Source organism: Pristis pectinata, chromosome 8, assembly GCF_009764475.1.
Source record: "Pristis pectinata isolate sPriPec2 chromosome 8, sPriPec2.1.pri, whole genome shotgun sequence".
NCBI classification, from domain to species: Eukaryota; Metazoa; Chordata; class Chondrichthyes; order Rhinopristiformes; family Pristidae; genus Pristis; species Pristis pectinata.
Genome location: NC_067412.1, coordinates 87,891,890 through 87,904,256, shown reverse-complemented (window position 1 = coordinate 87,904,256; position 12,367 = coordinate 87,891,890).

Sequence of the window (12,367 nt, the reverse complement as noted above, 5' to 3'; positions counted from 1 at the left end):
TAGCTTGAAATCTTCATCTAAAAAATCTCTTTTCCTCAGATGGCCAAAGGCTGTACTGATGCACTGAAGGCAATTGTGATTTTCATCATCAATGTCTATCTTCCTTGGGAGGTGGCTCCTGCAATAAGAAAAGCAGTTCACATTTCCCATGTCCTTTCTTGGACCTTTACTGTCAGAGGGTGGTTTTGACCAGTTGAACATCCATAGGCATTGAGATGTTCTCATTAGAGAGGTGCCATTTGGGGAGCTTGTTTTTGAAAGACAGCTCCCTCATCTTTTCTAAATATTGCTGTACAAGATCCCAATGTATGTTCTTGTTTCAGTTTGTGCTATCTGTGATATACAGTAAATGTGTTAGAGGAATTTTAATTTTGTTCTTAATTTTTGTTTAATTTTTTTCTGCAGAGTCATAATTGGAGATTTGGCATTAATGATAGAGTCATATGTTGAAATCTTAAAAAGATCTTGGGCCACTTTAATTCAATGTAAATTTTTTTGAATTAAGTGCATGGTTTGAAGGCAGTGGAATGGTGTGGTAACTGGTGTACAATGTACGGCAGCATGGCATGGTAATGAGGTATATGTCATCATCATAGCACAGTGTTGCAACTTAATAAAAATTAATAAAACTGCAGATGCTGGAGCTCTGAAATAAAAACATAAAATACTGGAAAACCTCAGCAGGTCTGTTTTTATTTCAGAGCTAAAGCATTAAATCTGTTTCATTCTTTCCACAGAAGCTGCCTGGCCTGCAGAATATTTCCAGCACTTTATGTTTTAGTTGCACCTTAGTATCTCTCAACACAGAGAGGTATGTTGCTTTGTGGCCTTAAATAAGGGGAAGAGTTTCAGCTTTTAGAACAGGACACAGTATGGAAATTGATGGTGTAGTGAATTAGCATTTCGTTATTTTCAGCTCTAACCTCGGGATTACTCAGTCTAGACGGGGAAGTTATAAGTTAATCAGCCCTTTGTGGAATAATCTAAGTACAACCTACGTACACAAGATGGCACTACCTTTTAACGGATACAAAATAATACCAACTCTATGATTATTGATGCAGCAAGGAACAAAATTCTGAGGTGAGACTGAACTTAGTAGAGAAAGTTTTAAATTGTATCAACCTTTTAGCCAAATAATTTTTGATGCTGATACTGATTTCTAAAATAATCAAACTCTTCTTGAATTTATGCAAACATCCACAGATGTTCGATGATAAAATGCTATGGAATAGGGTTTTTTTTCCCCTTCATCCTTTGATGGCCTTGACAACAGACGGCATTCCTCATCCACTGACTGGTCATCTTTGGTTATATTGACTGGTAATGAGTTGCTGGAAGGTGATACTTGTTTAAAATTGTCAGAATAATTTCACTCTTTTTGAAGAGTATTGCTCACTGAAATCTTTCCCTGAAAGTTGTAGCCTCTATTTGTTCATAGGATGCATGATGAATGTGAAAATCAATAGTTAATGCTGCTTTTAAAGTTGCTTTATGAAGGAAGTGCACAAACAACTTTGTCTCTATTAATGCATCTACCTCAGATATAGGCTCACAACAGCTTGCAGGATGAAGCATCAGGGTTTTGAATCCATGTCCTATCAGCAATTTGATGTGGTAAATTAATTTTCCAACCTGTTCTACCATCTGTCAGTCTAATATTCCAATACTTGACTGGATCATATTGCCAGTCTGATGCTGAGTACCCCAATATTAGGGCAATCATACTGTAACCTGATGACATCAGTACCTTCTCATTTACTTTGTCTTCTTTTCTACTGTTCCCAACAAATTGTTTTGCATCATGGACTTCCCCTTTCACCTAGATTCATCAATATGAACCAATATGCCTTGGAACCTAAGCTTTTCTCTTGAGTACACTTTGTAATGTGTAGTTACTGGGTGCAGTTCTACAATTCAGAGTTCCCCATGCTCTATATAAGTCAGGAACTGTTTTCAGACTTTTTATTTTTACTCCTTTTAACCTTGAGGTGGGGAGATTCCAGAAAAGTAATAGCTACATGAAAGGAAACAAGCTCCCAAAAAAAGTAAGCAAGTGCATTGATGCAAATCTAGGATTTACCCTAATTTTTTATGAGCATTGATATTCTTACCAATTGTTACAAGCCAACTTAGTTATTGTACGGTGATTCTTCCAAAGTGAATTGACAGTGCACTTTTGATTGGATCACTAATTAATTTGTATGTTTTTGCAACTATATGTGTGGTCCACATTCACTGACAACAGATAAATCACTCATGTCTGGTATAGTTTGTTTCAAATCCTGTGTATGTGTGCAAATAACTGTTGAATATTCATTCCTAGCTATACCACATGGTCCATGTACATTTCTGTGTCAGTTCCTGTAAACATCAGAAACATGTGACAATTCACTCATGTCTGGTATTTATATGGCTTGTAAGTGCATTAGTTTCTATTCTTGTAGATGCAATATACGCACCGCTTATAAATAGCAAGTTACTCATTGCTGAGCTCAATATCTCCATCAAGCATCAGTGACGCTATATTTGAATACATGCTTTAAATTTACTTGGAAGTTCTCCTGATCAAGCAATATAATTATGTTTATACTGGACCTGATTAGTATTACATTTTAAGCTATTATTTGACTAGTCTAAATTATGGGACTCCGCCATTAACTTGTTAGTGAAAAGAATTTTGCAGGGTCAATCAAGCTAAAGCCTTCAAACATCATTGTCAATAAATCTGTTTGATTACTAACGACTAGATTTTGATAGGCCCATGCAGATAGGAACATGAGTCGACCATTTAGTGTATGATTAGAGTCACAATCACTGAAGTATGAGTACACAAGAGAATGTTTCTTCCGATTAACATCCACAAAATAGAAGACCTCCACCTAGATCAGGGAGGGAGATGTTGATATTCTCGGGCACGTCAATATTAAGAAGGAGGAGGTGTTGGATCTCTTGAAAAACATTAAGATGGGTAAGTCCCCTGGGCCTGATGGAATCTATCTCAGGATACTAGGGAGGCAAGGGAAGAAATTGCTATGGCCTTGACTGAAATCTTTGTATCCTCTTTAGCCACAGGCAAGGTCCCAGGAGACTGGAGAATAGCCAGTATTGTTCCTTTGTTTAAGAAGGACAACTGGACAAACCACAAAATTATAGGCCAGCAGAACTTGCATCAGTAGTAGGGAAATTTTTGGAGGAGATTCTTGGGACAGTATTTACTCACATTTGGAAAAGCATAAACTTAGTAGGGAAAGTCAGCATGCCTTTGTGCTGGGGAGGTCCTGTCTCACAAATTTGATTAAGTTTTTTGAGGGGTGACAACAATGATTAACAAGGGTAGGGCAGTGGATGTTGTCTACATGGACTTTATTAAAGCATTTGACAAGGTTCCTCTTGGCGGGCTTGTCCAGAAGATTAAGTCACATAAGTATTCGTGGTGAGTTGGTAAGCTGAATACAAAATTGGCTTGGTCGTAGAAGACAGAATAAAGTGGTGGATGGATGTTTCTCCAATAGAGGTTTGTGACCAGTGGTGCTCCACTGTGCCATTGCTGTTCCACAGTGCTGGGACCTCTGTTGTTAGTGATATATAAATGATCTGGATGAAAATGTAGGTGGTCTGAATAGTAGGTACACAGATGACACAAAGATTGGTAGAGTTGTAGATACTGAGGAAGATTGTCAAACGATACAGCAGGATATAGATCAGTTGGAACTTGGGGTGAAGAAATGGCAGATGGAGTTTGATCCAGACAAATGTGAGGTATTGCATTTTGGGAGATCAAAGGAAAGTATACAGTAAATACAGGACCCTTAAGAGCTTAGATGTACAGAGAGATCTTGGGGTGCAGGTTCATAGCTCCCTGAAAGTGGCAACACAAGTAGGTAGGGTGGTAAAGAAGGTATATAGTATACTTGCCTTCATTGATCGGGGCATTGAGTATAAAAGCTGGGAAGTCATGTTGTAACTAGTTTTGACAAACTTGTGAAATCTGGTTTATCATGATTTGTAGAACATTCTGAGCAGCATCCTATCTTTCGCCAGTCTCACTATGAATTCCTGATCGACTTGGTTGTATATTATTCCTGCTTCACACAGTGGCACATAGACTAAACAGGAATTTATTTTAAAGTTTTTTTGGAATTATTGGTATTTATTGATATATATATAGTTCAAGAGATTCGATACTTATTAAAGAAGGAGAGATGAAAAGAAAAAAAACTCTTGTTTTCGTATGGAATAGTAAAAATACACATCAGAGAAAATACTTTTTCACCTTCCTACTTTGCATGCGTTACTGGAAAGAGACTTCCTTTGTACAACAAAGGTCAGGAAATAAGCTTTTGTAGAGTGGTGTAGCCTCAATGAAATCTCTCAAAGTATTAAAAAACATAACTTCCTATTGTAGTTTCACTGGCACTAAAGGACTTGGAAGTTTTACAAGAGGAAACTATAAAGTTGGCTGATTTTCTCATCAGGAAGTGCAAAGGAAGCTGTTAATGATACCTTTCTGTTCCTGCTGAAATTGACAAGATGCCTTGTGCATTGGATCAGTCTCCACTATAATTTTACACAAAAAAGATCTAAATGTAATCCTGGCAGAGGCAAAGAATTCCAACGTATTTCCCGTTTACATCCAAAAATCCTACATGCATGCCAGACATAGGCAAGTGGCTCATTATTAGATGCAAATCAGGCTTCTTTGATCTAATTAGACTCCCAACGTAATTTCAACTGGCTGAGTCAGATGTCCCACCTAGTGGTGAACCCACTAAGTGACACCTGTGGAGTTGAGTAAACTGATCGACTACTGAAAGCTATATTTAAAGAGGCACTCATCTGCAAGTACTTAGATTATAACAATCTGTGTTTGCTTTTCCAAGCAGTTATGCATTTGCAGATGCTTCTCTTCCAATTATGCATTCGCAAGTTACCACAAATGTTGTTTTTAGCTTTTGCTCATGATGGAAGAAGACCAAGTAGCAGGTAGGCCTTGAGTTGTGAACTGCTGCTTGTAGATTGCCTTACACAGTCCATAGCGCCACGGACCATTGGTTTCATTTGTACAAAACTGAAGGGTATTGCAACTGGAAGTTCCACATTACAAGACAGTCTGTTGCTGATCTACTTATTATTCTGTAATGGAATCTGCTGCCTGATGGCCCATTTTACAAGCTCTGCCATTACCACTACTCTTATTTTTTTTTTGGCTCAGATTCCTTCCAGGATTACAGCAGATGTCATCCACTTCACCAAACAATACATAGATGCTTCAAATCATATCAAAGATATTCTCTCTGTCCTATCCATCCCTCTCCCATTCTTAGGTAAACAGCTTGGTCAGCATGAGTTGGGCCAAAGGGCCAGTTTCCATGCTGTGTAAGTCTATGACTCTATGACTGTATCCTCTCTGCACCTTCAAACTTAACTTGCCTCACTTTCCCAACTCTGACGGGCAGCCTTCAACCTGAAATGTTAACTCTATTTCCCTTTCTCCAGAAGCTGGCTAACCTGAGTTGGCTCCACCATTTTCTGTTTCTATTGCAGGTTGCCAAAGTTCTCCTTGTTTACGCCTAACCATTACATCAGCTTCCCTTAGACAAGTAATTAGAATGAGAGGGTTCTACCATTTGTACCCATGGTAGCTTCCATTATAGACTGCACTTGTGCAATCATAAAAGGACCAGAAGATCAACTTCATCACATGTAACCCCTTCTAACTCACTATCATATCCAGCTGGTGCACAAGAATACTGCTGAATATGTTAATGTCCCTTGAAAGTATTCTCCTTGTCCTGGGCTGACCAATTCTGTGAAATGTAGCTCTTGAGAAGGACCAGAGGAAATCAAGGTCTACCATGGCATTGAGAGGTTGCACAACACCAGTTAGCATGAATCATAATGCTGGCTGAGATTTGTGAAATTGCCTGATTTTATCTGATTAATATTCAGAGAACCAGCTGAGATAAAATTGCCTTTTCCCCAAGGAACCACAATGATTTTCAGGATGCTAATAGTTCATAAAAGTTTCGGTGGGCCTGGATAATTGGGTGGATTATTGGAAATATTGGATATCAAAGAGAGAAATTTTGCACTGGTTAGCTCAAAGTAGCAGGATTTGGAGAATCTTCAATGTTATATAATCTCTGAAATCAACCCACTGAAGTGGCTTGTGAAGATGAGTCTAGAAGTTAGTTTGTTAAGTGATGCTCAGTGGGCGTTGTGTCCTCTATCAGAGTCACAATGGTTTGGTTATGGATCTGAAGGTGCAAACTCCAGTGGGCCTCAGGCACGACTGAACTACCATTGCACACCTTCCTTCACACGTTGCAGAGCACGCAAATGAAAATATCTGGGTCCAGCTGGTTGAAAAGCAAGAGAGAGCTGGCTTTCTGTAACATCATTTTATAAAAATCATAGAGGAAATGACGGATATAAAATTATTTTGCTTTTACTCATTTTTGGGATGTAGGTGTTGTGGCAACTTCAACATTTACCACCTATTCCCAGTTGTTTTTGAAGAGGCAACCCTGAGCCACCTTTTCAGACTGCTGCAGTTCAAGATGGTTAGAATGTTCCTCAGATGGTTAGGATGTTCCTCAGATGTTCCTGGTCTAACTCTGTTATAAAGATGGCACATGGCCTATTTACACACACATATAGCTGGCTCTCCTGACCCACCACCATTTACAACTTACAGTAACTGTGGTTAAAATATCATGACCTTCTATCACATTTGTCTTGGCCAATCGCTAGTGATTCCTTTGTCTCTTTGGATCACCTTCAAATTCTTATTCTCATTTTAAATCCCTCAGTGCAACACTGATTTGAAACTGGCAGCACAATTTTGGAATTCAGTGTTCCAACTAATGCCCTCATGTAACATCACCGTTCCAGCAACCCCTGTAACAAGTGCTATCCAGGGAATCATCCACAACCTATAAGATAGTTCCCATTGCTTGTTCCTGGGGTTCTGCAATTTTGTGATTTATGGGTGGATGTTTCAAGTTGCATTTACAAGAAATTGTTTGGCAGCTGATGAAGCAATTTTTAATAATTTCAAATGTTGCCTTTAATCTACCTCAGTAATCCTTCTAGTCACACACCTCATCCATACCCTTTGATCCTCTGTTGAAGCTGTAGTTTCACCTTCTCCATTTGCTTTATGCCACCATTGGTGTCTGTTTTGATAGTCAATGTCATTCCCCAAACTGGAACTAACTCCTCCCATTTTGCCATCTGGGGTCCTGCTTTCAAAAACATCTGAACCATATTTCTTGGGCCATATCTTCAGCACCCTATTCTCTCTATAATCCTTATTCCTTTCTCATGTCCATTATTTATTCTCATTACTGCATGGCTTTAGATGTACAGAAGTGGTGGTTGTGCAAAGCATGTAACTTGATGTCAGTGTAATCCCAGTGCAGAAGAAGAAAGAACTGTAGATGCTGGAAATTTGAAATAAAAAGAGTGTTGAAAACACTCAACAGGTTGGGCAGCATCTGTGGAAAGAGAAACAGTTAACACCTCAGGTCTGGGACACCTTATCAAAACAGTGCAGTTTCTCCAAGGATCTACATATTTCAATGCATCTAGCAATCAGTAGGTTTGCAGGATATACGTTGGATACTACCCTGTTGCACTCCAGAATAAATGCAAGTTACATATGTATATAGTCTGTTGTGTTACTGCCATCTTTTGGTAGCATCAGGAATTAAATATTAACTTGTTAACTCTTTTAGCATGGAATTCAAATCTGCAGTGGCCTTTGAGGGGTCAAGCACTGTTAAGTTAACAAAGTGGAGTCTATAATACATTAATGACACATATCACAAATCTGCCATTCTTGTAAGGGTGCTAGCACTGAATACACTGCAGAATAGGCAAGGTTGTGATGCTAAATCAGTGTGCAACACTAATTTGATGTCAGCACTACCATTTGGACTTGAATGCTTTATCTAATGCACTTACCTAACACACTTCCCACCTCCCACTGCCTTAAGCTCTAAAGGATCACCCATGCTCTACAGGTTAGTTGCCATTGCTCCTTTTGAGATTCTATATTTTTTTGTGATTATGGAGATGTCTTGTTACAGAAATTTACAGGGAATGGTGTGGCAGATGCTGAAACATTTTCTGATGAATTCAGGATTCTGCACAAGCCATTTGATCCCAGACATTGATAACATATCCTTTGGAAGACAGCACAATTAGGAGAATTAGCACAGGTGACATAGTACATGGAAAAACTGATAGAAGGGGATGGTAGAAGAGGGAAGGGAAGGGGTTTCAGCCAGAGGCAACAATCCCCCAATGCTTGGACAACAATTCCTCAGTAAGGAACAATGTGTGCGCAATTCTGCTTCCAAAGCCTGACCTCGCTGAAACGTCCATTGTTGTAAATTTAGGTGCATCATCAGAGAGGGCAAGGAGCCCATCAACAGTAGCTGTCAAGGTGATTGTGACAATGAACTTTTTATCCTTCTGACTGCTTCCAGGCTGAAGTTGCTGTTATTTACAACATTGCAGATTTATGATCTGTTGTTATAAGGGAGAGGTTACTAAAGCTCTCTATTCAAAGAAGGCTGTCCATGATTTATTTTCTCTTGCTAGCAAGCAGAGAAAGCACTCAAGATGGTGAAGATTGTAGGATATAATTCACTGCATGCACGTCACGTTGTGTGTCCTGCATGTCAGCTCTGCCTTATTCCATAACCAAAAGGGATTTCCCTCAATAGCTAGCAGCTGTGTAGTCAGTCAGTGCCTGTAAATTTGTTGCAGCAATGATGCCGTCATTCTGTGACAGTCCACTTTCCCATCTGCATTTCAACAAATGACAGGCGACTGTGTGACAAGCATTGGCCACGGATAACTCCAGTACACAACCATGCACACATGGATAGCAGGTACATAATGACTGCTATACTGCCACATGGAATGTGGCGACACTTGCGGGCTGCCCCCAGAACACTATGCAAAAAGATGCATTTCACTGTGTGTTTCAATGTACATGTGACTAATTGCATCTGCTCCTTGGGCTATCCCTGCATTTCCCCACAGAGCAGGTGTCAGGATCGCAGAGCATGTGTCAAGATTGCTAGTGGTCTGCTGCCTGCTCTACAACTCTGTACAGCCCTCACCACTAACTCTACATTAAATAGCTGAAGACAAAGTGGAAAAGGGAAAGGGGAGGAAGAAAGCTAGACAGTCCCTTGCTCTTCAGGCTGTTGATGTGAAACTCTTCCGAATGCATTTCTAATAACTACAATCCTAATTCCCTCCTCATCAACAGTCTCAGATCCTCCCTTCCCTCTGTCACAGGCAATCATAGTGTCTGACTGTCCACTATGACGAAATAAACGTTACAGACCAAATTTATAATGGGAGTATATCCACATTCCATACTAAAGACAATTAATCATCTTACGCCTTCCATTGGTGTCATCTTATGTGTACTTGTTTCCAGTGTTCCCACATGCTGCTCCTCCGGTGGCTGCACTGTCGCTGATGACCTACTCACTTTAATGCAGGAAAGCACAGGTAGCTTTGGAGAATGACCTCAACCAGTCGGTGACTAGAAGGCCAGGCTGCTAACTAGAATAGTTCACCATGGACTGTAACCATCCCTGCTGGTTATGATCATCAGCCATGATAGCAGCAATCTGAGCTTGTCCTGGCAATACACAATGGCTGCACGAGGAAGTGTAATGGAAGCTGCAAAGTTAGCCATCAGACTCTGGATCATAGTTGGGTCCTCGTGCGTGCAAGTGGAGTTGACCAATGGAAGAGTTGGGCTTACAGACACTGCTTTAGACCTGTTGCCAATAGTTGCTGGGCTTCTTCATGCTCCTGGACATTGAAGACATGCTGTCGGACAGGCTGACCTTTGCACCAGGCATTTTATCTGTGCATGCCTATAAGCCACCTTTTTAACGGCTCTACCTAAATCATCCAAATCCTCACTTAAATCCACTGCTAATGAACTTACCCTCCAAAAATTGCTGCCCACACTATCCCTTCTCCCTGTTACTGCTGCAGGCCACCTGTGCCCAGTGTCTCACCACATGTAGCTCTGTACATATCCTCTAAAATGGTAGTATCTGATATAGTGGCTGTGAACGTGAAATCAGATGATAGTGGCATAGAGCTACGTGAAATGAGTGAGAGATTGAATTCTCACACATAATCTAACTGAGACAATGGGGGCCTGGGGTTGCCACTACAGTAGGGGGCAACATGATTACAATGAGGATAGTTTGAAAGTGAACCAGTCAAGTGGATAAGTGAATAAATCACAGAGGTACTGTATACTGAGAGATTAGGCGAATTGAAGGATGAAGTAATTGAAAGAAGGCAGAGTAGATGGAAGGGATTAATGGTCTGGAGAGATATATTAAATATGTAGAAATTTTAAAGGTGAAAGGGTAAATAAATTAATATTTGATTGGATTGAGGTTAACTGATTGAAAGAGAGAGATTTGTTTAATGCAGTAGATAGGTCAAGGGTTAAGTACATCTTGATGGACATCAAAATTCTAGTCATAAAATCATTTAAGTTCTCCGAAGAGGCAGATAAGAAAGAGTTCCTGTCCTGTTAGATTTACAATATGTATCACCTTTAATTCTGGTGGATTGATGAAGAAGTGGAGTCATAAAGTTCTGATCAAATCAGATGTAGATTAACTTCTGCTCCAACAAAGCATACATAACAAAAAGTGACAGAATGTAACTATGCTTTACGCAAACCCAAAGATAAAAATAGATTCTTCTACTTAGTTACTTGACAGTAAACCATGTGAGGACTGTGCCAGTATGTGAGTGCAAACATTTACATCAGCACTGTATGAGTCATGATGCAGCACAGGACTGCCTTACTGGTGGGCCTAATGCAAAGTGAATGTTATCTTAAGATGCAGTTATTAACTGTTTGCCATAATTAGTTTTGACAATGGATTGCTCTTGAAACAGTAGCAGAAGTTTTGTTTCACGTTCTGGAAATTCACAGGATTCTCACCCTTTTCTATATTAACAGGTTCTATGCCATTTTTATTCAATAGAGACAAGGACATTATTAGCCAAGGCTCATTTGGAAATGTGAATTTGAAGTTCTATGCTAATCATGTCTAAGTGAAGCTTTCACACATAGACAGTAAGATAAAGATCAATTATGATTTTCTAATTATAAATGAAAATGAGCTTTCTTAATTTATATAAATGGCACGGTTATACAAATGTTGTAAATATGTCCAGAATTTACTCTTGTTACTTCATTTCTCCTGCTCATTCTGCTTCGTAGTATTTGCCAATGCCACAGTTAATGTTCAGGATATTACATGCAAACATCCTGCTTCAGTTCCCTTTCTACAGATGTGTTCGGTTGCTGGCCCAACTGATACTAAGAACTCAAGATGTGGTTATCGATATGGAATCATGGCACATTGAAAAAGCACATCAGCATATGTGCTATTTCAATCAGCATCAGCAACGTACAACTAAATGAGTACACAACAGACATGTAAATTAATACTAATTTGCATACATTTGTTTATATATGTGCATAATTAGAGAATAATGTAGGAAACCATTTATATTAATAAAGCTTCATGGAAAAAGCAACAAAATATTTTATTTACAGCCAACAACATTCATTCATACAGTACATTAAATGTAGTAAATTATCCCAATGTGCTTCAAGAGGAACAAAATTTGATACCATTATGGAGCCATACAAGGAGATATTAGGACATATTATGGCTAAAAAGTGAGTGCGAGAGAGTGAGAGAGATGTTTAGGGAATGATTTCTCATCCTTATGGCCTTGGACAGGTACATTGTGAGTCATGATGAGGGCATCAGAACTTTGGATGGAGATTAAAATGGAAAATTAATTTGTCAAAAAATTAGAAGCAAGAAGGTCATAAGTGAGTGCTTTGGATAAATAATGAAGTGAGGCAGAGTTAGAACCAACCAGTATTATGGATGTGGAAGTAGGCAGCTACAGCATTGGAACAGGATTAAATAACCACGGTTTTAAACAGCCTCAAATTGTTGTCAGGGATAGTCAGAACTTGGTGACATTGTTTGTGGTGGAAACGGAAGACAATAGCGGAACTTTATGTTCATCAATACTGATCGGACACACACTACTTAATGATGTTAATAATAAGGTGTATCAAAATGCATGGCCATGTCATATATTTGGCAGCATTGTGATTCATGTGATTTATAACTTTACACTGCTCTCCGGTTTCCTCCCACATTCCAAAGACGTACGTGTTAGGAAGCTGTGGGCATGCTATATTGGCGCCGGAAGCGTGGCGACACTTGCGGGCTGCCCCCCAGAACAATCTACGCAAAAGATGTGTTTC